The sequence below is a fragment of the Pseudophryne corroboree genome, chromosome 1 (assembly GCF_028390025.1).
Source record: "Pseudophryne corroboree isolate aPseCor3 chromosome 1, aPseCor3.hap2, whole genome shotgun sequence".
Classification (NCBI taxonomy): domain Eukaryota; kingdom Metazoa; phylum Chordata; class Amphibia; order Anura; family Myobatrachidae; genus Pseudophryne; species Pseudophryne corroboree.
Window position 1 is genome coordinate 990,536,764 of NC_086444.1, and position 22,652 is coordinate 990,559,415.

General features: G+C 43.6%; 2 pseudogenes; both read right to left on the reverse strand.

Annotated features, from left to right (window-relative positions):
* Nucleotides 1-14,005: 14,005 nt before the first annotated feature.
* Nucleotides 14,006-14,124, reverse strand: LOC134933600 (5S ribosomal RNA; annotated as a pseudogene).
* Nucleotides 14,125-20,651: 6,527 nt separating this feature from the next.
* Nucleotides 20,652-20,770, reverse strand: LOC134935144 (5S ribosomal RNA; annotated as a pseudogene).
* Nucleotides 20,771-22,652: the final 1,882 nt, after the last annotated feature.

A 22,652-nucleotide genomic window follows, 5' to 3' on the forward strand; every position in this document is an offset into this window, starting at 1 on the left:
GCCATGTGACCTATTTGTATCAGTGAGCTGGGCTTGGTTGTTCAAATGCTAATTAGACCTGGCCACAGTGTGTGTGTGTGTGTGTGTGTGTGTGTGTGTGTGTGTGTGTGTGTGTGTGTGTGTGTGTGTGTGTGTGTGTGTGTGTGTGTGTGAAACTAATTTTACCACCAACAACCTCCAGAGCCCACTCCATGTGCAACATCAAAATATAATATATGTCTCTAACATGGACATGAGATAATTGCTGTAACAGACAGCATGCTCCTGGATGTAGCCACTCACAGATCTTAAGATATATCTTATGTGTAGTGTACTATATCATTTGCCCAGGACTGCTGTCGCTTAGCGTCAGGAACCACCGTTGCTTAGCGACAGGATTGCCGTGTCATTAGCTGGCTGCTTTAGGCTGCTGATCAGTGCTGGAGTGATAACGTTTGCAGCACTGTGTCAGGTGCTGTAATCATGCAAGCTGAGTTCTCTGTGGATGGCAGCAATCAGCTGGTTCCAGTCAATCAGCTCCTTAGAAATAGTATTTATTTTTGCTCAGACAGTGTTGATGATAGCTTCATGTAGGCTGTTTCATTCGACCTGGGAAACTACTTGAAAGACTCTGTCTGGCATCCTCTGGGAAAATCTTGTTGATTTACAGCACCAAGAAGGTCCTATGGCGATTCAGTCAGGAAAGATTCCAAAGCTAATCTTGGGAGAAAGATTCAAATTTGTTTCTGTGCTTGTATGAGAGATTCTACTAGGCGAACTTTAGGAAGGTCTGTTCTTGCCTAATCTGCTGGAGGATTCTGTCGTATTAACAGATCCAGAAAGGTCCAGTGGATTCTGGTACAGAAGATCCCATTTATTCTCTGGTAGAAAGACTCACACCTGCCACTTCTATGGTGAAAGATTCCATTTGGAAGGATTCGGGAAGACCTTGTGCTGCGTGTCCATTGGAGGATCCTGTCGTTAACATCTCCAGGAAGGTCCGGTGGATTCCTGTTCAGGGAGATTCTCAGAACACCTGATGGAAAGATTCATCATACAGTAGTTCCAATCCATGTTTTTTCCAGATCACTCACTTCCGTGCCTGTCCTGAGATTCCTGTTGCCGGTCAAGCTAAGTCCTGGTTTATTTATCATCTATTCCAGTTGCCTTGCCGTGTCTTGTTATATCTGTACCGGCCATTGACTGTGATTCCTTGACTGTGCTTAGCCCTTCTGGCATATATCCTATTTACCACCTTGAGGGTAATCCTAGTGACAAGTATTCAGTGGCACCTTCAGCAGCTGTATTGTGGTGTTTTCCCGCCATCTAACACCACCTAGCGATATCTACTGCCCAATAAGACCAGGGGGTGGCCTAAGTACCAGTGTGCCTGCTTGCACTAAGGGAACAACGGGTCATTGCTATAGGCAGAAGAGCCTCCACTGAGGGGCTTTAGTTACTTATCCTGCAGTACATGGTTCCCTAACACCGGGGAGCTGACGGGGGAGTTCAAGGGAAATTGTTAACAAGAATACATTGTTTACAGGTCGTCTAGTGTATGGGCTTAAGAGTTCTAGGCATTTAGCAATAAAAATGGGTGGACTAGCTTGGAAGTGTGGTTCTTTTCTGCCATCAGATACTACAGTACATTTCTTTATCTACAGAACAGTATATGCAACATTTCCACAAAAGTCAGCACATAACCCCTTTCTGTCCTCTAATACATTCAACCCATTGCAAATTATTTTAAAATCATATTAGGTCGGACAACAAAGTATATCCTGTAAACCAGCTGGTACTTTTCCCAGTAAATGAGATTATCTGTCAAAACAGTGAAGTACTTGATATTCTATACTTAAATTTAGCAGACAAAATATAAACATGTTTCAGAACATATCACACATCTGGATTTACTTAACTCTGGGTTTCTGATTTAATGCATCCAATTCCAACATTACTTCATTTTAGAATAGAAGATAACATCTTAATTAAGAGAACACAAATAAAATATAGCTATATAAATACTACAATCCATTTATATCTCCCTCCCTCTCTCTTTATGGTAATTGATGAGCTAGGTGAGGTCAATATTTGATTACAGATTATGTAAACCAATTGTAAGCAGACCTATGCATGCATAGTGATAACACTCTTCTACGCCATTTGTGAAACTCCGCAGCTGCCATTTTGAAATGGGAATAAAGTTGATTTAAATATGATCAGTTGGAGGAGGGAGAGTTGGAGAAGTTGGAGAGGGAAACTGCAGCGCAGCAGATGGATGGAGTAGAAGCAGGCCCCTTAGCTGTGGGCAGAGGCTGATTCGGGCCTGGCTCTCCAGAGCAGGGGAGAGCTGGAGGCATTCCTGGGGTGTGGCAGTTGCTGAGAGGCGTACCTGTGTGCACCTGCCGAGCTGGAAGCAGGATCCCCCACAGCTGTGACAGGAGGGGCGCAGCCTACAGAGAGAGAGAGAGAGAGTGCCAGGATTAGAGAACATCCCCAGGCGGATCCAGACCTCAGACGGTAGCCACAGGTAGTGGAAAGGCTTCTGGCTGACAGGACAAATGGAGAGCTGTACTGTATTTACTATAGATTTGTGAGCATAGGCGTCGGAATGGGGAGGGGAGGCAAGGGGACAAACATGGCAAAGGCACAGGTGTGGGGAGGGGGAGTGCTTACCCCCAGATCACCACGGAGACTCTGACTTCAAAAGTCCGGCGCCGCAGCATGCTGCCTCGTGTCCTGTTCAGCCGGCTCTTCACAGAGGCATTACTGGGAGGAGGCGGTGATGTCCCAGCAGGCTCAGCTGGCCATGCCTCCTCCCAGTAATGCATCTAGGAGCCAGCTAGGACAGGAGGACACGGGGAAGCATGCTGCGGCACCGGAGTTTTGTCAGATTCTCCGCGGTGATCTTAGGTAAGCACTCCCTGCATGGGGTGTGGGTGGAGGGTGGATAATCATGGGGGGGGCACCAAAATTTATTTTTATATACGCCCCCCCCCCCCCCAACCACAACACATTCTGGTGCCCCTATTTGTGAGGTAACTTTGTGGGCAATATTGGCTCATATTATACAGCTGCTATACATGGACAGGCACTTACCCAGCCAGTACATGTAATATAAGTTGAAAGAGCAGATAGTTAACCAGGGACTTCATCGATTATAACCTTAAGCAGTTATCAGCTTAGACAGGTAAAGCCTATTGCCCAGTAGACAGAAGCCACCAGAGTCGGCCCTAACCAATTTGATGCCCTAGGCAAAATGTTGTCTTGCCCCCCTCCCAGCACCACCGCTAGTTTCACCTCTGACCCAGCAAACATCACCCAACAGCACAGATCACAGCAGCAACCAGCAACACCCCTCACCCATAGCAATCCTCATCCACAGAGTCATAACTAGACATTTTGTTGCCCTGTGCCAGCAACAGCATATTTTAATTAGGCACAGTGTGTGCCAAAGGAATGTGGTATTGCTCGGAAGGGGCTACACAATAGTATCCCCAATTCAAATTATGCCACACAGTAGTGCAATGTTATTCATATCACATTGAGTGTCCCTTATTCACGTTACATCACACAGTAGTACCCCTTTACCTTATACACATTACGCATCACATATGTTATGCTATACAGTAGTGCACCTTACACACACACACACACACACACACACACACACACACACACATATATATAAATATAATATAATATTAGAAGCAGTGCTATATACCATAGGATGGGGATTATAGGGCAGTGATAAATAAATGTAATAAATAGATAAGTAGTTATAAATAAGTGAAATAGCTCTTGTGACTAATGCCACAATAACAGTAATAATTAAAAGAAACAATGTCACACTAACGTGTGCAGTGTCACACTAACCATGAATCATAATGAAATAAAGTCCATACACTGGCATCAGTTAATATTAAAAGTTATATATTAACTGAACACACACACATATATATATATATATATATATATATATATATATAATAATAAAAAGGCTGGTGGATAAGTCCCCAAATGACAATAATTCGGGTGATTTTTTTATAGGTGAATACTCACGTCCCCAAATGGAAGATTACACTTGCAACGGGCTCTTTAACAAGCATCCCAGATATTGATACAGCCCCTCCAGGTAGTACCGTGGTAGATGGCCTGTTCGTCAAAATATGTAGAAGCTGATCAGCACATCTGAGATGGCTCAGCACTGACAGTGAAGGCAACCAGGGGGTAAGTCTGTGGCAGCTGGCTAATATGAGACACCTCCGACAGCATATAACCCAGGAGACTAGAGACCCGTAATCGCAGGGGGCACCCGCATATGGACAGACTGGGGGTAGGATAGCATGCGGTAATAACACTCCCGGCAGCAGACCCAGGTGCCCATTCACCATCTTGGCTGTAGCGCTTTGACGCTCAGGGGCATAGTGGGGAATCCACCACTCTGGCAGTGCACAGAGGTTAGGGATCAGACCAGCTATCGCTGTCCCACCCAACCGAGGCCCACTCTCGGATCCCCTCCACCCCCGTTCCTGCTACCATTGTTCCATCCTGTCTGCTGCCAGTGTCGATTCCTGCCCATGACAAATCAGATACCGCCATCTTCTTATCCCACCACACACACACACACACACACACACACACACACACACACACACACACACACACAGTGCCCCTTATACTGTAATTTGCCATCAGCTCCATTATGGATTCCACCACGTCAGGTGCCCTGGAAACTGCCGCTGACCTTTCGCTGTCCCGCTTTCATTCTGAGCCGGCCCTAGGCAAGGAATGCATGCCCCTAGGCATTCCAAATGTCCTAGGCATTTGCCTAGTTTGTCTATGCCTAGGGTCGGCTCTGGAAGCCACAGTTAAATTGTTACTGAACCAATGTCTGCAGCCTAAGAGCTACCATTAAAGTGTAGTCAGTTTAGCTGTTTCAAATATTATAAAGAAGATAAGTGTAGTATTTTAGAGCAAGTCTTTGAGGAGGAAAGTCTCTTACTATAACCAAATAATAGACAGTACCTATGTTATGAAAGCCATTGTGAGCAGCCTTATCCAAAGGGTAAGGGTAATTGAAAGTGTATTGATTTAACCCTATCACCTTAGATGGGATACGGTCCTTAGGTCGACCTCACTTAGGTCGACAGTCATTAGGTTGAGCACTATTGCCATTAGGTTGACGTGGTAAAGGTCAACACATGAAAAGGTCGACATGAGGAATTCACAATTTTTTTAATTTTCGTAACTTTTTCATACTTTACGATCTACGTGGACTACAATTGGGAATAGTAACCTGTGCCGAGCGCAGCGGTAGCAAAGCAAGGCACCTTGCCTGATTCATAGCGAGTGATGCAAGTCATGTGAGTGGATATGGTATACTAATTGGGGTTCCCGGTCAATTTATGAAGAAAACAGCACCAAAAAAACTCATGTCGACCTTTTCCTTGTCGACCTGATGCACATGTTGACCTTTTCAACATGTCAAACTAGTGTCTGTCGACCAATAGTGGTCGACCTAATGAGTTTCAACCTAAATAGGATTAACCCAACGATCCCATTCCCCCTAGACAGTAGGGTGATACAAAAATTTAGGAAACCAGTATTTTACAGTCCATCAATAACACAGACATCTATAACATATGTCTGCTGTTGACCTTAATTCTTATAAGAATTAAGGTTAACAGCAGATGCAGGCTATCTTAGTGCATATACTGTAGATACAAACATCACAAGCACTCTGATTGGCCACCCAATGTCAAAACTATAAGACGGTCAAAAGTAGAAACTTGTTTGTACCATATGCATGCTTCCTTCCTACTTAACTTCTATTCTATCTTGTCTTGAATTGGAATGGATTATTAATATATTGACAGATTGTTTGCTTTATATCTGCATAACCCCAGAGCGATGTTTTTCATGCATAAAATGGATTACAACATCCTACTGCTATTTGGAAATATACTATGGGCTGCACTCACATTGAGCCCTCTACTATCTTTGTGGATTTTCATGAATTTTTAGTTAATAAGTATACTACCCACCTCATAATTTGAGGAGTGTTACACTTATCAATGTCACAATTGCTGTTTGTGAGTTCATAATTTCTTAAAAATTGTTATTAAAAGTAATGTTTAAAGAATTACTTTATGTGTGCCCCAACATAGAGAGTTTCCTTTTTCTTTCCCTCAATGAGAAGCTTTATCGGGGTATTCAATTACTGGAGAAAATGCATTTTTGCTGTAAAAAGACTCTAAATTACTGTGATTTGTGGTAATTTCATCAAGCACCTACTCAATTGTCTGCGAAAACATTTTTGCAGATTTCAATTCACCAACTCTAAGCAGGTGATAAACTTAGGAAAAATCACAATTTTAAGTAAAAAAATGTTGGGATTTGGTTCTGAACCCCTGGGACAACCCTCTGAATGACTAATTAGGCACTTAGAATGTTTTAATTATTTTGAATTTCCCAATAATGACGTGTCATTTTTGGGGTGAAAAAGTGCAGAATGATGGAAATTGGGGTATAAGGTATGGGACAGGTATATTGAAGTGCTTTATGAGTGGGACAAGTGTTTTTATACTTGCAGATGGGAATATTTAGCCACATAGTAATGCAAATAAGATGCATTTTCATCAAAAAAAGGCTCACGACGTTCGCAGAGCTGCCAGCTGACTCACGCCAGGCATTTCCTGCTGCATAGTCTATTGAGGAAGATGTATGAGGACACATCTGTATCCAAGCAGAGGCAGAGGTCACAGTGTTAGCGGCCATGTGAGTGCTGTGTGGAGGTGGGTTGGTTGTGCAGTAGAGTTTGGCATGTGTGTGTAAGGGGCACTATGTGTGTCATTATGTGTATAATTGCACTAATAATGTGCGGCATATGTAAAAGGGACATATTGTGTCATTATGTGTAAGGGACATTATGTGTGTAAAGAAATTAATAAAGGTTGGTATAATGTGTAAGGTACATTATACCAGAGAAAGGTATCCGTCTGTTTCCAGGGCACTACAAACAAAAAACACTATATACAAATTGGATATGAACAATTAATGAAATACATCCCTTTCATGTAAGACCAGATGGTAAATTCCCCTTAATGGTCAGTGTAAATGGACAGGTCTATAGATAATCCAATCATTGTCTTGAGATTCCTTATAGTGCAAATTCCCCAAAGCTCATGCAAAAAGGAGACACGAGACAACAAATGTGTAGTCCAGTTTCGCTTAACATTAAATATTCACGTCTTCTAATGGGAATCCAGAACAAGGTGTATACCCCACTCACACTAAAATAGATAAGTTCAATCACATCAAGGTATCTTTAGTGAATTTTCATATTGCTATCAATCTCCAATCATACATAGAGAAGGTATTCCACCCAATAAGAGTTGGATTTGCGTACCAAAGACTCACACAAAAGTGAAGCAAGACACTCCTATCTAGGTATCTTTTAATGATAAGCAACAGCCTGGATGCGTACCACAACTCACACAAAATAAAGTGTGTTGACTCCTATCTTGGTATCTTTATGTGTTCTCCACAATGTGAATTAATGCACCCCACTGTGTGTTAGGTATCCAACAAACACGATCACATTCAATTAAGGAGAAACTGGGGGTTTTTTTGTTTTTTTTTTAAATAATAAATTTTTATTGAGTAAAGAGTCGGAACATCTTAATACATGTAGGTGACACAAACAATACTGCAGTGAATCCACTGAAAAGTCCATATTTAGACATATGTGACCACCTCTATACACATCAAAACGAGTTAAACAACTTACAATCAAGTAAGTAAAATGGAAGAAGAGACAAAAGGGTTAGACAAAGACATACAGGGGTAGACAAGTTAAGAACAATGCATCGTGTGTCGTGAACAGCAACCATCAAACCTCCTGACTAGCCTAGGGAACACCAAGGGGTAGGTTACCACTTGGCGAGTGCAGCACAGTTAAGTCAATAAGATCATTATAGATAATGGACTGCCCAGTATTCTTTCGGTATATATTCCACTTAGACCACTTCACAAGTGCAGATTGCGTGAAGGAAGTGTGTGAACATTCAGCCATTTCAAACACATCGTGTTTATGGACTTTATTCACAATGTGCCATAACTGTGCTATGGCGGCCTTAGTGGAGATCAGTATGGACCCAAAAGGTATGCATCACTGCTAGAGAGATTTTGTGTAGTGTAATGAAATAATGCCACAACTGGGTCAGCCGTTATTGGCACTGATAGCACATCTTCTATCAATGAGAATACCTAAGACCAGAGCGGGCGGAGCACAGGACATTCCCAAAAAACATGATATATATTCCCAATGTAACTGCAATTTCTCCAACAGAATTGAGAAGTGGAGGGCCATATACTATGTTGCCGCTCAGGTGTAAAGTACGCCCTCTGACACAGTTTGTAAAACATCTCTGAGTGGCTCAAGCATTTGGACATCTTAAAACAATTAAAGGAAATAGCATCCCATTCGTCCTCCGGTAAAGTTCTAGATAGGTCCCTTTCCCATTTAACTTGAGCTGGTAGTTTACCCACTTTAAAATTAATTACTATAAACTGGTACCATTTTGTTATACCGCCTCGATGCAGAGGGGAGGTCAGTCTGGAGAGCAGTACTTTAGGAAAGGGAGGTAAAACATACGGCCTTGGGAGGTAGGTTGTCAGCCAGTGGCGCAATTGAAGGAATTTATGGAAGTCTTGTTTGGGGATGTGGAACTGTGCCTGCAATTGGGAAAAAGATGCCATCTGACCCTCTGGGAAAATGTCTCTCAGAGTCAAGAGACCAGCCAGCTTCCATGAATCAAGCCTCAAATCCGGGATAAGCTGCGCTATCGTCGAGAGCGTTGTCAGGGGTGGGTAGCCTTATGCCGTCATGTTTAGAGATAGTTCTATGCCACACGGAAAGGGTTGTTTTAATTGCAGCTCCTGAGCCAGGTAAGGGAGGGGCAATGCGGGGAGGTAGCCATAGCAGGTCAGTAAGTATTGTCGGTGACGCAAAGGAGCGTTCTATCAGTACCCAAGGCTTAGGAGCCTGAGAAGTAAACCAGTCCCATATCTGACTAAGTATGCATACTGCATGATATCCATCCAGATCGGGGTAGGCCACCCCACCCGAATGTTTAGGCAAAACAAGAGTCCTCTAGCTATGCGCAGTTTAGAGCCCTTCCAAATGTATCAGGAAAGCACCCCATAGAACTTATTACTAAGTAGTTTAGGGAGAGGTCTGGGTATGGCCCGGAAGAGGTACATTAGTTTGGGGAGTAAAATCATCTTAGCGGCCGCAATGCGTCCCAACCAGGATATATCATGGTTCAGCCAGTCCTTAATCAGCTTCTCAAAGTTGTGAAGCAATGCTGTGTAGTTACAATCATATAAGTCACTATCTCTAGCCAAGTGGACCCCAAGGTATTTAATAGATCTATGTTACCATGCATATCTGTATTTGTCCTTAAGTATCTTAACCTCCTCGATCGGGATGTTTATGGGGAAAGCCTCAGTATTAGATGTATTAAGTTTATAGTAAGAGTTACGGGAGTATTTCTCCAGCACCTGATGAAGTGGCGGGAGAGAAGTTTCGGGATGCAGCAGGCAAAGTAGAATATCATCCGCAAATAAACTAATTTTATGGGTCAGACCCCGTTTTTCAGGACCCCTAACACCGTCAGTAGATCTGATTTTTTTAGCCAACGGCTCTATGGCCAAAGCAAATATAATGGGAGACAGTGGGCTACCCTGTCTAGTGCCGTTAGAGATGTCAAATTTCGCGGACAAACAGCCATTTACAAATACCCTCGCAGAAGGAGCAGAATACAATGCCAGGATAGAGTCTAATATCTGACCACAGAGGCCAAAGCGCTGTAATACTGATTTCAGATATGCCCAATGCAGTCTATCAAACACCTTCTCGGCGTACAAAGACAAAACTAACAGGGGTTCTTTGGTATGATCACAGTATTCTATAACGTTGAGCACTCTGCGAGTATTATCGGGGCCTGCCTGCCCGGGACAAACCCCACCTGGTCAGCCGCGATCAACGAGGGGAGGAGGGGACCCAGACGGGTTGCAATGACCTTAGAAAATAACTTAATATCTGTCTTTAGCTGGGCAATCGGACGGTAGTTATGAACCGAGGAAGGGGGCTTACCTGGTTTTGGGATCGCTACAATCTGTGCTTCAAGCATTTCTCCGGGGAGCGTCCCCGAGGCGGACGCCTCATTCAAGACTGCCAAGAGCAATGGGGCCAGACTGCTTTTATAAGATTTGTAAAAATTAGCTGGGTAACCATCAGGGCTCGGAGCCTTGTCCGCAGGCATAGCATCAATAGCTGCTTCCACCTCAGGAAGAGACCAGGGAGCGCATAGGGATCGGCAGGCAGCCGGGTCCAGGGCAGGCAGGTCCAAACCACCCAGGAACGCATCAACATCAGAACCAGATGGCTGGGGGTTATTGGGGTCTGTACGTAAATTATAAATCTGGGAGTAATATTCCGCGAAGGTATTAGCAATGTTATAGGGGTCCGAAACTTTACTACCCATGGAGCAATACACATGATGTACCCATGCTTTCGCGCACCGGCCTCTTAGTTTCCTGGCGAGAAGGCGTCCAGCCCGGTCACCTAAAACGTAGAAGCGCTGATTCAGCTGAGCCAAATTACGTTGGACCTCTTGGAGAGCATAAGTATCAACCCTTTCCCGTGCCAGCAAAAGAAGTTTATAGAGTGCTTTATCAGAGGGGTTCGCCTTGTGTGCAGTCTCCAATCTGGCAGCCTCACTTTCAGCCTCAATAAATGCAGCCCTGTACGTCTTTTTAAGTCTGGCTGCCGTTTGTATGGCCGATCCATGCACTACTGCCTTAAGGGAACACCAGTGGTTAAAAGTATTCGTCTCTTCGGGGCAATTGGTTTGTAAATACAAGGAGATAGAATTCTGAATGGACTGCTTGGCCTCTGGCTGAGCTAAAAGGAATCTACCAAGTCTCCAAGGGCCCGGGGCAGCTCTGCGCAACGCTAAGTCCCATTGGACAAATAAAGGGGAATGATCAGACCAAGTCATGGGTAATATATCAATACGGCTTATAGACGGCAGAGTCCATTTGTCTGCCAGCAATAAGTCGATTCTCGAGTAAGTACGATGGACATGTGAGTAGTAGGTGTAGTCTCTGACCGTCGGGTGTTTTGAGCGCCATGCGTCATACAGGTCAAATTCACCTAATAAGTTACGGAAACCCAAGGCAGATTCCGGGGGGGCTTTAGTTTTCAACACCGTAGAACGAGATCTATCATCCCGGGGATCTGAGACCAGGTTACAATCACCTAGAACAATAACAGCCCCTGTAACATATTTCTGGAGAACTGTACAGAATTTCCTGCAAAAGGGGAGCTGTCAGGAATTAGGGCCATAATAGGAGGCTATAGTGAAGTCAGCGTCCTCAAGTTGCCCAGCTAATATCAGAAATCTCCCCTCAGGGTCAGCATATTGAGAGGAAACCAACAAATGGGCAATGTTGTGAGACTAGGATAGCAACTCCTGCTTTCTTGGTGGGACCATTGGCCATATAACAGTTAGGGAATCTATTGTCAAAGAAGTAGGGGGGTCTACTTTGCGGAAATGCATCTCCTGAACCGCTACAATCTGCGCTCTCATCTTATGGAAGGAAGACAAAGCTACTTTCCTCTTCTGAGGCGAGTTCAGACCTTTGGCATTGACTAAGATACAGTTAACCATAGTGTAGTGGTAAAGAAGCTGCTAAAGCAAAGCTATTATTGTGTGCGACTTCACCGAACGACACGTAATCCAAATGGGGGAAGGGAAGGATAAGACATCAGACACATCAGGGGAAACATATATATAGAAACAAAACAAATATAGAAAGTAAAAGAACAGACTCCAACGGGAGTCATAGCGAGGCATCTAGTAGTAAACGCCTCACCCAGAAAGTGTAGGGGGTAGTGACCCACCTCCCCCACACTCATCCAATGAACCTCAATAACACATATTAGCCCATAACTGGGAACAGTTGAAACTTTGACGTACGCTCTACAGCCCTATCAGCAGGGGAATGAGAAAAGAAGGGCGCCAAAAGGAAACAAAAAAAGAAAAAAGAAAAGGACCGACCAACAGTAAACAATGCTGAAAATATTTCAAGAGTAACTCCCTGGATGTATCAAAAAAAAAAGACAGCCATTACTGAATAGGAACTAAAACAATCACATCATACTGAGAAGACAGCATATACATAAAAAAATTCCAAATCTACGGGAGTATTCAGGTATGCTTCCCAACCATCGCCCAGTCCTGCTGAAGGCAGCGGTCAGGTGGAGAAGTCCCCAAATGACTGGAGAGGCCCCATCTGGTAAGAAGCTTTATGCCGTCATCCGCCGTAGCAACGGCCATGGTGGAGCCTTCCCGGGAGATTAGGAGCTTAGTCGGGAAGAATGCCTTCTTTCCTAAGAACAGATGTAACATCCTGAAATGAGCGTCTTTTTTGAAGAGTAGCCTGGGAGAAGTCCCCAAAAAGTTGGTAGTGTCCCAATATTTCTTCTGAATGTGACGATGGTCTGGAAGCCTTGAGCACAGCTTCCTTAATATGAAAAAAATGTATCTTCATTAAGACATCACGAGGGACCCCGTTCGGGGCATTTCTCGCTTTGGGCAACCTGTGGATACAATCAATAAGGAGATCTGATGCAGAGGCCGACGGCAATAGTTTCCGAAATAGCTCAAGGGCAGCACCATGTAGACTACTGTTTGAGACGGTTTCCGGGACACCCCGCAACTTGAGGTTGTTTCGGCACGATCTGTCCTCGATATCAGCCATTTTGTCACGGAGAAGGGACACTTCACTTTCCAGCGTCTCGTGGTAAACAATTAGATCGTTTGGAGACCCCACCACTTCTCCCATTTTAGATTCTAAATGGTCGGTGCGGTCAACTAGATCAACTATGGCATGTTGACATGCTTGGAACGTCGCATGAAACTCTGCTGCTACTTCGTCCTTGAACTGCACCAGTAGGAGTTTCATAGAGCCGACTGTTAAGGCATCACCCTTGCTCAGCTGAGGAGATTTGGCGGTGCTGAGGGCAGGGGACAGTGACACAGCTGTAGCCGGGGAAGGGGTTGACACTGCACCAGCGTTCATTGCATTCTTCGTCGCAGCAGCACGTAGAGGCAAAGGTTTGAAAAATGCCACTTGAGATACAGATTTGGACACTTTATGTTTCTTCAGAGGCATAATGACTGAAGATAATGTTAGACACAAAAAATATAGAGAAAAATAGAAAAAATAAAGGTAGAAGGCGCAAATGGAAATCTTCTCCCAGGCAACACTGTTAAGGCTAGCCAAAGGACGATCGGGCACCAGTCAGGTTGATATAGTATTAATATGTGAAAACCAAAATCGGACAATTAGACCCTTGGAAATTGGGAAGAAAAAAATGCAATTTTTTTTATTTATTGACACTGTCCTAGTGGGTGGTGCGCCCAGAGCCAGAAAGTACATGTACTATCAAAAAGGGAGAGAGAGAAGGCTCTTGTGTGGGCGCACTCTTTGGAAATGTAGGAAAATTCCTATGATATATGAGAAGAAATATTTAAAACATGAATTTTAATGTTTAGAGTTTAAAAAAACGAAATTACCCATATAAGTGATCCATGTGAAATAAAGATATTATAAATAAAGGATTAAAATGTTCTGGTCTGTTTTTTCACAATGAGTGATTGAAAAGGTTGTAGACACTTGATTGTCTTACCCCCATTTCCCCTGACCAGTACAGAATGTCTGTATTAATGGGACCAAGGAGTGATCATAACAATAAAGATAAGTAAGTCCCAATAAGGGCTGCTTACAATCAGAAATTAATGGTCACCAACATTCAAAAAACCTGACTTTATGGCATATATCACAATTATTGGTCGTAAGCGTTCAGTAGAGAGAAAATATCGTAAGAACCAGAATTAGTGGTGATACTGCTGTTGGTGTCGCAACTCACATAGAAAGGAAAATAATTCCTGCTCTACAACACCAGGTATTCGCAGGAAGTCTCCTCTCCCAGTACTAACCCAGCCCAACGCTGTTTGGCTTCCAAGATCGGACAAGATCGGGCATTTGCAGCGTGGTATGATAGTAGAGAATTTATGTGAGAAGTACACCAATGAGAGTGCACCTATATAGGAAATTAGAAAAAAGGGTGGAAACAATTAGAAAGCGAGAAGAGGGAAAACATGTGTGGATCTGCTTTCCATGTTAGGCACGGCTCACAAGATCCCACATCCGTGGTATCGTGCTCCGTGGATCGTGGATGAGAGTCCACAGAAAAATAGTGGAACAAGAAAGAGGCACAAAATCAATGATTCCATTTCAATTGTATAATGGAAAAAGGTAAGAAAAGTGGGATATTCTGTGTCACCAAACAGTTATTATTAAGCCCCTGACAGTAAATGCTGATATTGGTGCACGTTATAGTACACCTTAGGCTGGACAAAGTATAGAAATTAATTCACATTAGAGAATTACATATCATGAATCAAAAAGGCTAGACCAGAAATGCAATATTATCATCAGTAACTAAAATAGCACTGGAAATCACAATGGATGAAATCATGTAGCAGTATACTGGCCTCTGCTGATGATAGGGCAACCTAGCAGTGTGAGATATCTGCCAGGTGCTATCATAACAGGGTAATAGGCAAATGCAACCTCTGTTAAGGAATTGAATCAGGGTCCTAAAGCAGCAGACAGTATATACACAAAACAGGTCTGCTGGGATGTATAGTGAAATACAAATTAGGGTAGTACACAGATATTATCCTGCTGTCTGTGTGTATTCTACACAGGACAGACGTGGGCTTACGGTCACCAAAATTAGAGGTTTCAGGATAGAAGGATCAGGGCATAGTCAGGTGCAGGTGAGGGTGCCAGAAAGTCACTCCATCGGCGGTCCCCCCCGTGGAAGACGCGTTTCGCCCGTACGGGCTTGTTCACTTCCGGGTTTGGAGGGGTGGGTGGGGAGCGGGGTTTTAAAAGCAGCTTCAAGGTTCTTATTGGCCGTTAGCATGATAGGCCGGGCATGGTGGGCGGGAGCAATCAGCTGCCGCTCAGACGCGCCAGTCAGTGAGCCGGAGACGAAGACGGAGCATGACGGAGATTCGGGAGGCGGGGATTGTGAGATCTCGGGCGCCATCTTACTAGACGGCAGTTTATTGGTATAACTGGGAAAGATGGTCAGCGGGTTGCAGAGGGACGGGGATTGTGAAGCTTCGGACGCCATCTTGGTAGATGGCAGATGGAAGATAATACAGAGAAGGAAGGGAAAGCTTTTGGAAAGAAAGGAAAAAACAAAACGGGGTTGACAGAAAATATATTGGGGAATAGACATGATGAGGGCTATGAATACGGAAATTGGATTGGGTTATGGTTATTAGACAGAAAGTCACAGGTGTAAAGGTACATAAAATTGCATTGATTGAGTGAGTGAGAATGTAGGTTGTTAGCCGTACATGCGTTTAACATAACTGGGTTATGGTTGGCACCCAGGTTAATGAATGGCCTGGGTTAATTGCGTAAGGCGCATAAGCGGGTATATGATAAATATGTAGGCGCCATCGAGATATCGAAATAAGGGAGAGGTAAATTAGGGTGAGAAGTGTGAAAAAGCTATGTGTAACGATTTATAAATAATATGAAGGCATAGAAATTGCCATGGAAGTAACGGGATCATGATGGCAGAAGTGATTTGTGCTGTTGGAAAAAGAAGTAGGTGAAAATAGAAAAAAATGGGGATAAAATTAATGAAAATGGGATTGATAGTGTGTTTTAAGGTGGCATAAAATGGCCAATGTATAATTGGCCTGAGGTATTATATCAGGTACCGATATCAATAACCTGGATGGTGATGTGATTCACCCTATCTGTGAGGGATAGGAGTAATGTGAGAGAGAATAAATGCAGTCTATTTCAGCAGACGTGTTAGATGTAAGTGAGGGGGTGAGGCTGAGGGTGGGTAGGGGGGAAAGGAGAAACTGTGCAGGACACTGAGATGATGAATTGAAAGGGAGTGGTGTACCGAGGTGATGTGGGGGTGAAAGGGAAAAAAATGGGAGAGATTAGGACGGGAAGGTATCCTAGACTACTGAGTGCTGATTCTAAACATGAAGGGCAGTGGATGATGCGGTGGACTGTGCTAGACTGTGTGAGAGTGTGTGAATGTCGCAGATTGCCTAGAGGAAGAAAAGGAGGGGTTTGAGGGGTGGGGGTGTTGGAAGGGGGGCGAATGGGGGGGTCGTGGTGGGTGGGGGGGTTTGGAAGGGGGAAAGGACAATGGGAAAGTGGGAGGGGAGAGGGGGTTTGGGGGGGGAAATAGGTTGGGTAGGTGAGGTTAGAAGGGGGGTGGTTGGGGAGAGGGTGGTGTACCGGATGGGGAGGAAGAAATAAGAGACAGGTAGAAAAAAGAGGGAAAGAAGGACAGAAAGAGAGCCAGAGAAGGGAAGAACGTACAAAGGCTAAAAGTAATTACAATTCAAAACAAATTGCTCAAAGGAAGACAGCATAATTAATGTTCTCATTCAGGCCGAAGGGCCTGAGGCTGTTGAGACGAAAAATCCATTCGCTCTCTTTCTTGTAGAGTTCCTTGGTAATGTCCCCTCCTCGTACACCCAACTGAACACGATCTAGGCCAAAGGCCTTGAATTTTTTGACGGATCCCTTGTGGTGAAAATGAAAGTGCCTGGCGACCGAAGTAAGTTGTTTCATACGGGCAAGATCTTTTGCTGCATTCCGGATATTGCCGAGGTGTTCAAGAACTCTCTCCTTGAGTTTTCGTGTGGTCATGCCAACATATTAAAGATTGCACCCGCAGGTATTCAGTAAATCACCGATTGAGTATCGCAATTGAAAAAATGTTGTAGCCTTATTGTTTGGCCATACCTGTCGATGACAGAATTGGTTTGTAATATCTGTGGGCATGATTTGCATCGGCCACAGGGGAAGGAGCCTGTTATGGTGGGTTTCTTACATGTAGATGTTACAAAATGGCTCCTGACTAGCTGATCTTTAATGTTCTTGGATCTCCGCCAGCTCATCTGTAAGGGAGAATTCAGAAAAGGAGACAAGTCAGGATCCAACTGTAATATGGAGAGGTGTTTGGTAATGGCGCTCTTGAGCATCTTTCACTCAGGGCAGAAAGTTCCTATGAATCTGATAGTATTATCCTGTTCCGGGACCTCTTTCTTCTTCCTGAAAATAAGGCTTTCTCTCTTCACCATTGCTGTGGCTGAGTAGGCCCGTTTGAGTGAGCGTCTACTATAGCCCCTGGCTAGGAGGCGTTTGGTAAGTTCTCTGCTTTTGATTTTGAAAGTATAATCCTCTGAACAATTGCGTCTCAGCCTAAGATACTCCCCTTTGGGGATATTTTCAACGGTGAGAGGGAAATGTGAGTTTGTCTGGAAAAGGAGACTGTTGGTTGCAGTCTCCTTTCGATATAACTCTGTCTCTAGAAAGCCTGTGGTGGATTTATAGATATTCAGGTCCAGAAATGGAACTGTCTCTGCACTGATGGTGTATGTCAATGTGATGTTAAGATCGTTGGTGTTGAGAAGTTTTATGAAATCCATGAGAAGATCCCTCTCTCCATCCCAGATGATAAAAACGTTGTCAATATATCTCAGCCATAATATCACATGAGCGGTGTACTCCTCATTGGCGGTATTGAAGACATAAAAGTGCTCCCACCATTCCAGAAACAGATTTGCGTAAGTCGGTGCGCAAGCTGCGCCCATTGCTGTTCCCCTTAATGCAAGAAAAACTGGTCCTGAAAGACAAAATAATCCTTAGAGAGGACAAAGTCAAGCAGTCTTTGAAGCAAATTTGAAAAGTCTTTCTCACCCCCTTGATCCAGGTAGTATTTGACAGCTGTGAGACCTTGATGATGATTAATACTGGTGTAGAGTGCCTCTACATCTAGGGTCACCAGGAGAAAGTTAGTTTCAAAATGTATGTCATGGATCTTGCGTAGTAGGTCCGATGTATCTTGTAAGTAAGAAGGTAAGGAGAGAACAAATTCACGGAGCTGTAAGTCCAGAAACCTGCTTGGTTGTTCCAAGAGTCCGCCGTTGCCAGACATAATCGGTCTCCCAGGTGGATTGAGGGCATTTTTATGTATCTTGGGCAAAAGATAGAATGTGGGTGTCTTTGGACTCTGGACTGTAAGGTATTGTAATTCTTGCTTCGTGATCGTGCCTTGGGCAGCAGCTTCCTGTATTAGGCTCTTGTAAGCATTCAAGAATCTGGTGGTGGGATTACTGAGGAGTTTCCTGTAGCATGAGAGATTGTGTGGCTGTCTGTGAGCCTCGGTGATATACATTTTTTGGGGCCAAAGAACGATGTTGCCACCTTTGTCAGAAGGTTTGATAATGATATCACGCCAAGTTCCCACTTCCTGAAGGGCTTGCCTCTCCTTGAATTTAAGGTTGTTGGGAAATCGGTAGAGGCCTCTTTTGGTTTGTGCATAGATGTCATCAAATTCTTTCGACACTCTATTCAAAAAAACCTTGATCTCTGGGCTATTGTTGTCAGGGAAAAAAAGGAGGATTTGGGTCTGCATTTTGGTCTATAGATAGATACTTCATCCACATTGGATTCCATACGAAGTTGCTCTAAATCCTGGATGGCATTGAGGTCTTCTACAAACAGTTCCTGATCTGAAATGCTCTCTGAATGTCTTGATTGTTGCTTGGCAAAAAAAAATTTCAGGAGGAGCTTTCTCCCGAACAATCTCAGATCCTTTTCCCAAGAGAATCTATTAAAGGATCTTGATGGGGAAAAGGAAAGTCCCTTGGCGAGCACCTCCATATGATCAGGGGAAAGAGATCTGTTGGATAAATTGATGACCTGTAGCTTGGTGGAATTGGCTGGATCTACCGCAATGTCTTCCTCTGTCGGGCTGGATATCGGGCAGTCCTTGGTGTGTCCCAATCTGGATTGCGTCTGTTGTTTTTTCTTCCCCCCTCTCCTTGTTTTCCTCGAGATCTGTTGCGACCTCTTGGCCTCTGGCTTTGGCCTAAAAAATGTGGGGGGAAATCTTATGCCTCCTCCCGATTATACTTGGTATTCTCAAAAGTTTCACTAGCTGAGTCTCCACTATTGGAAGACTCAAATTCAGAGAAGGAGGGATCTTCCCTTTGTTTTCTGTTCTTGTTGAGGGGTGTGGGGTTCCACCTGAAGCCGTCGCCGCGTACAAAATCGTGTTTATCCCTAATGAATTTATTGCATTTGCGATCGACTATCGCTTGTTCGTACAGGACTATTTCTTTCTTGTGTTTCTCGAAGGCCGTTTGAAAGGATAGATCCTTTTCCCACACTTCAAAAATTTTCCCTAATTCGTCAATCTCTTTCTCAACCTGGTCTATCAATAACGTGTCATGTTTAACCAAGAGGTGCAATAGTTCATGAGAGCATTTGAGCAGAACTGCTTCCCATTCAGTTTTTAAATTGTCAGTAGCAAGAGGAAAGGAAGGAAATACTTTGGGTCTCAAACCCCGGAGTACAATCTTATGCTTAATGTAGTTTTCTAGGGTCGTGACATCCCACGACAGGTGTGTCCTCCTCTGCAGACTTTTCTGTAATTTGGAGAAGGTAGTCCGCCAGTCTAAGTTGGGAGTGAGTTGTTCATAGGTCTCAGAAAATGGATCCTCAAAATTTTCCGAGTTCTGACGTCTTAGTAGCTCCGTCTTCAATGAAAATGTAGTCATACTAGATTATAATGCAGACCCCAAACAGTATGTTGTTGTTGGGTCTAGTACACGTCTCGGAGTGCTCCTCAGTATAAAAAAAATCAACAAAATATTGTTTTTATTTGTAATAGCTGCTAAAAAGGATCCTTGGGTAAAGAAAAGAAGATTAGTAGTAATCTGAGTATCAAAATTAGAGAGAAGACCGTGCCAAACGATCAGAAACTGTTGTTAAAACAGCGTAGACTAATACTTATGACTAGACAAAGGACGATCGGGCACCAGTCAGGTTGATATAGTATTAATATGTGAAAACCAAAATCGGACAATTAGACCCTTGGAAATTGGGAAGAAAAAAATGCAATTTTTTCTATTTATTGACACTGTCCTAGTTGGTGGTGCGCCCAGAGCCAGAAAGTACATGTACTATCAAAAGGGAGAGAGAGAAGGCTCTTGTGTGGGCGCACTCTTTAGAAATGTAGGAAAATTCCTATGATATATGAGAAGAAATATTTAAAACATGAATTTTAATGTTTAGAGTTTAAAAAAACGTAAATACCCATATAAGTGATCCATGTGAAATAAAGATATTATAGATAAAGGATTAAAATGTTCTGGTCTGTTTTTTCACAATGAGTGATTGAAAAGATTGTAGACACTTGATTGTCTTACCCCCATTTCCCCTGACCAGTACAGAATGTCTGTATTAATGGGACCAAGGAGTGATCATAACAATAAAGATAAGTAAGTCCCAATAAGGGCTGCTTACAATCAGACATTAATGGTCACCAACATTCAAAAAACCTGACTTTATGGTATATATCACAATTATTGGTCGTAAGCCTTCAGTAGAGAGAAAATATCGTAAGAACCAGAATTAGTGGTGATACTGCTGTTGGCGTCGCAACTCACATAGAATGGAAAATAATTCCTGCTCTACAACACCAGGTATTCGCAGGAAGTCTCCTCTCCCGGTACTAACCCAGCCCAACGCTGTTTGGCTTCCAAGATCGGACAAGATCGGGCATTTGCAGCGTGGTATGATAGTAGAGAATTTATGTGATAAGTACACCAATGAGAGTGCACCTATATAGGAAATTAGAAAAAAGTTGGAAACAATTAGAAAGCGAGAAGAGGTGAATGAGTAAAGTGGGAAGAAATATGTGGATCTGCTTTCCACGTTAGGCACGGCTCACAATATCCCACATCCGTGGTATCGTGCTCCGTGGATCGTGGATGAGAGTCCACAGAAAAATAGTGGAACAAGAAAGAGGCACAAAATCTATGATTCCATTTCAATTGTATAATGGAAAAAAGGTAAGAAAAGTGGGATATTCTGTGTCACCAAACAGTTATTATTAAGCCCCTGACAGTAAATGCTGATATTGGTGCAGGTTATAGTACACCTTAGGCTGGACAAAGTATAGAAATTAATTCACATTAGAGAATTACATATCATGAATCAAAAAGGCTAGACCAGAAATGCAATATTATCATCAGTAACTAAAATAGCACTGGAAATCACAATGGATGAAATCATGTAGCAGTATACTGGCCTCTGCTGATGATAGGGCAACCTAGCAGTGTGAGATATCTGCCAGGTGCTATCATAACAGGGTAATAGGCAAATGCAACCTCTGTTAAGGAATTGAATCAGGGTCCTAAAACAGCAGACAGTATATACACAAAAGAGGTCTGCTGGGATGTATAGTGAAATACAAATTAGGGTAGTACACAGATATTATCCTGCTGTCTGTGTGTATTCTACACAGGACAGACGTGGGCTTACGGTCACCAAAATTAGAGGTTTCAGGATAGAAGGATCAGGGCATAGTCAGGTGCAGGTGAGGGTGCCAGAAAGTCACTCTATCGGCGGTCCCCCCCGTGGAAGACGCGTTTCACCCGTACGGGCTTGTTCACTTCCGGGTTTGGAGGGGTGGGTGGGGAGCGGGGTTTTAAAAGCAGCTTCAAGGTTCGTATTGGCCGTTAGCACGATAGGCCAGGCGCGGTGGGCGGGAGCAATCAGCTGCCGCTCAGACGCGCCAGTCAGTGAGCCGGAGACGAAGACGGAGCATGACGGAGATTCGGGAGGCGGGGATTGTGAGATCTCGGGCGCCATCTTACTAGACGGCAGTTTATTGGTATAACTGGGAAAGATGGTCAGCGGGTTGCAGAGGGACGGGGATTGTGAAGCTTCGGACGCCATCTTGGTAGATGGCAGATGGAAGATAATACAGAGAAGGAAGGGAAAGCTTTTGGAAAGAAAGGAAAAAACAAAACGGGGTTGACAGAAAATATATTGGGGAATAGACATGATGAGGGCTATGAATACGGAAATTGGATTGGGTTATGGTTATTAGACAGAAAGTCACAGGTGTAAAGGTACATAAAATTGCATTGATTGAGTGAGTGAGAATGTAGGTTGTTAGCCGTACATGCGTTTAACATAACTGGGTTATGGTTGGCACCCAGGTTAATGAATGGCCTGGGTTAATTGCGTAAGGCGCATAAGCGGGTATATGATAAATATGTAGGCGCCATCGAGATATCGAAATAAGGGAGAGGTAAATTAGGGTGAGAAGTGTGAAAAAGCTATGTGTAACGATTTATAATATGAAGGCATAGAAATTGCCATGGAAGTAACGGGATCATGATGGCAGAAGTGATTTGTGCTGTTGGAAAAAGAAGTAGGTGAAAATAGAAAAAAATGGGGATAAAATGAATGAAAATGGGATTGATAGTGTGTTTTAAGGTGGCCTAAAATGGCCAATGTATAATTGGTCTGAGGTATTATATCAGGTACCGATATCAATAACCTGGATGGTGATGTGATTCACCCTATCTGTGAGGGATAGGAGTAATGTGAGAAAGAGAATAAATGCAGTCTATTTCAGCAGACGTGTTAGATGTAAGTGAGGGGGTGAGGCTGAGGGT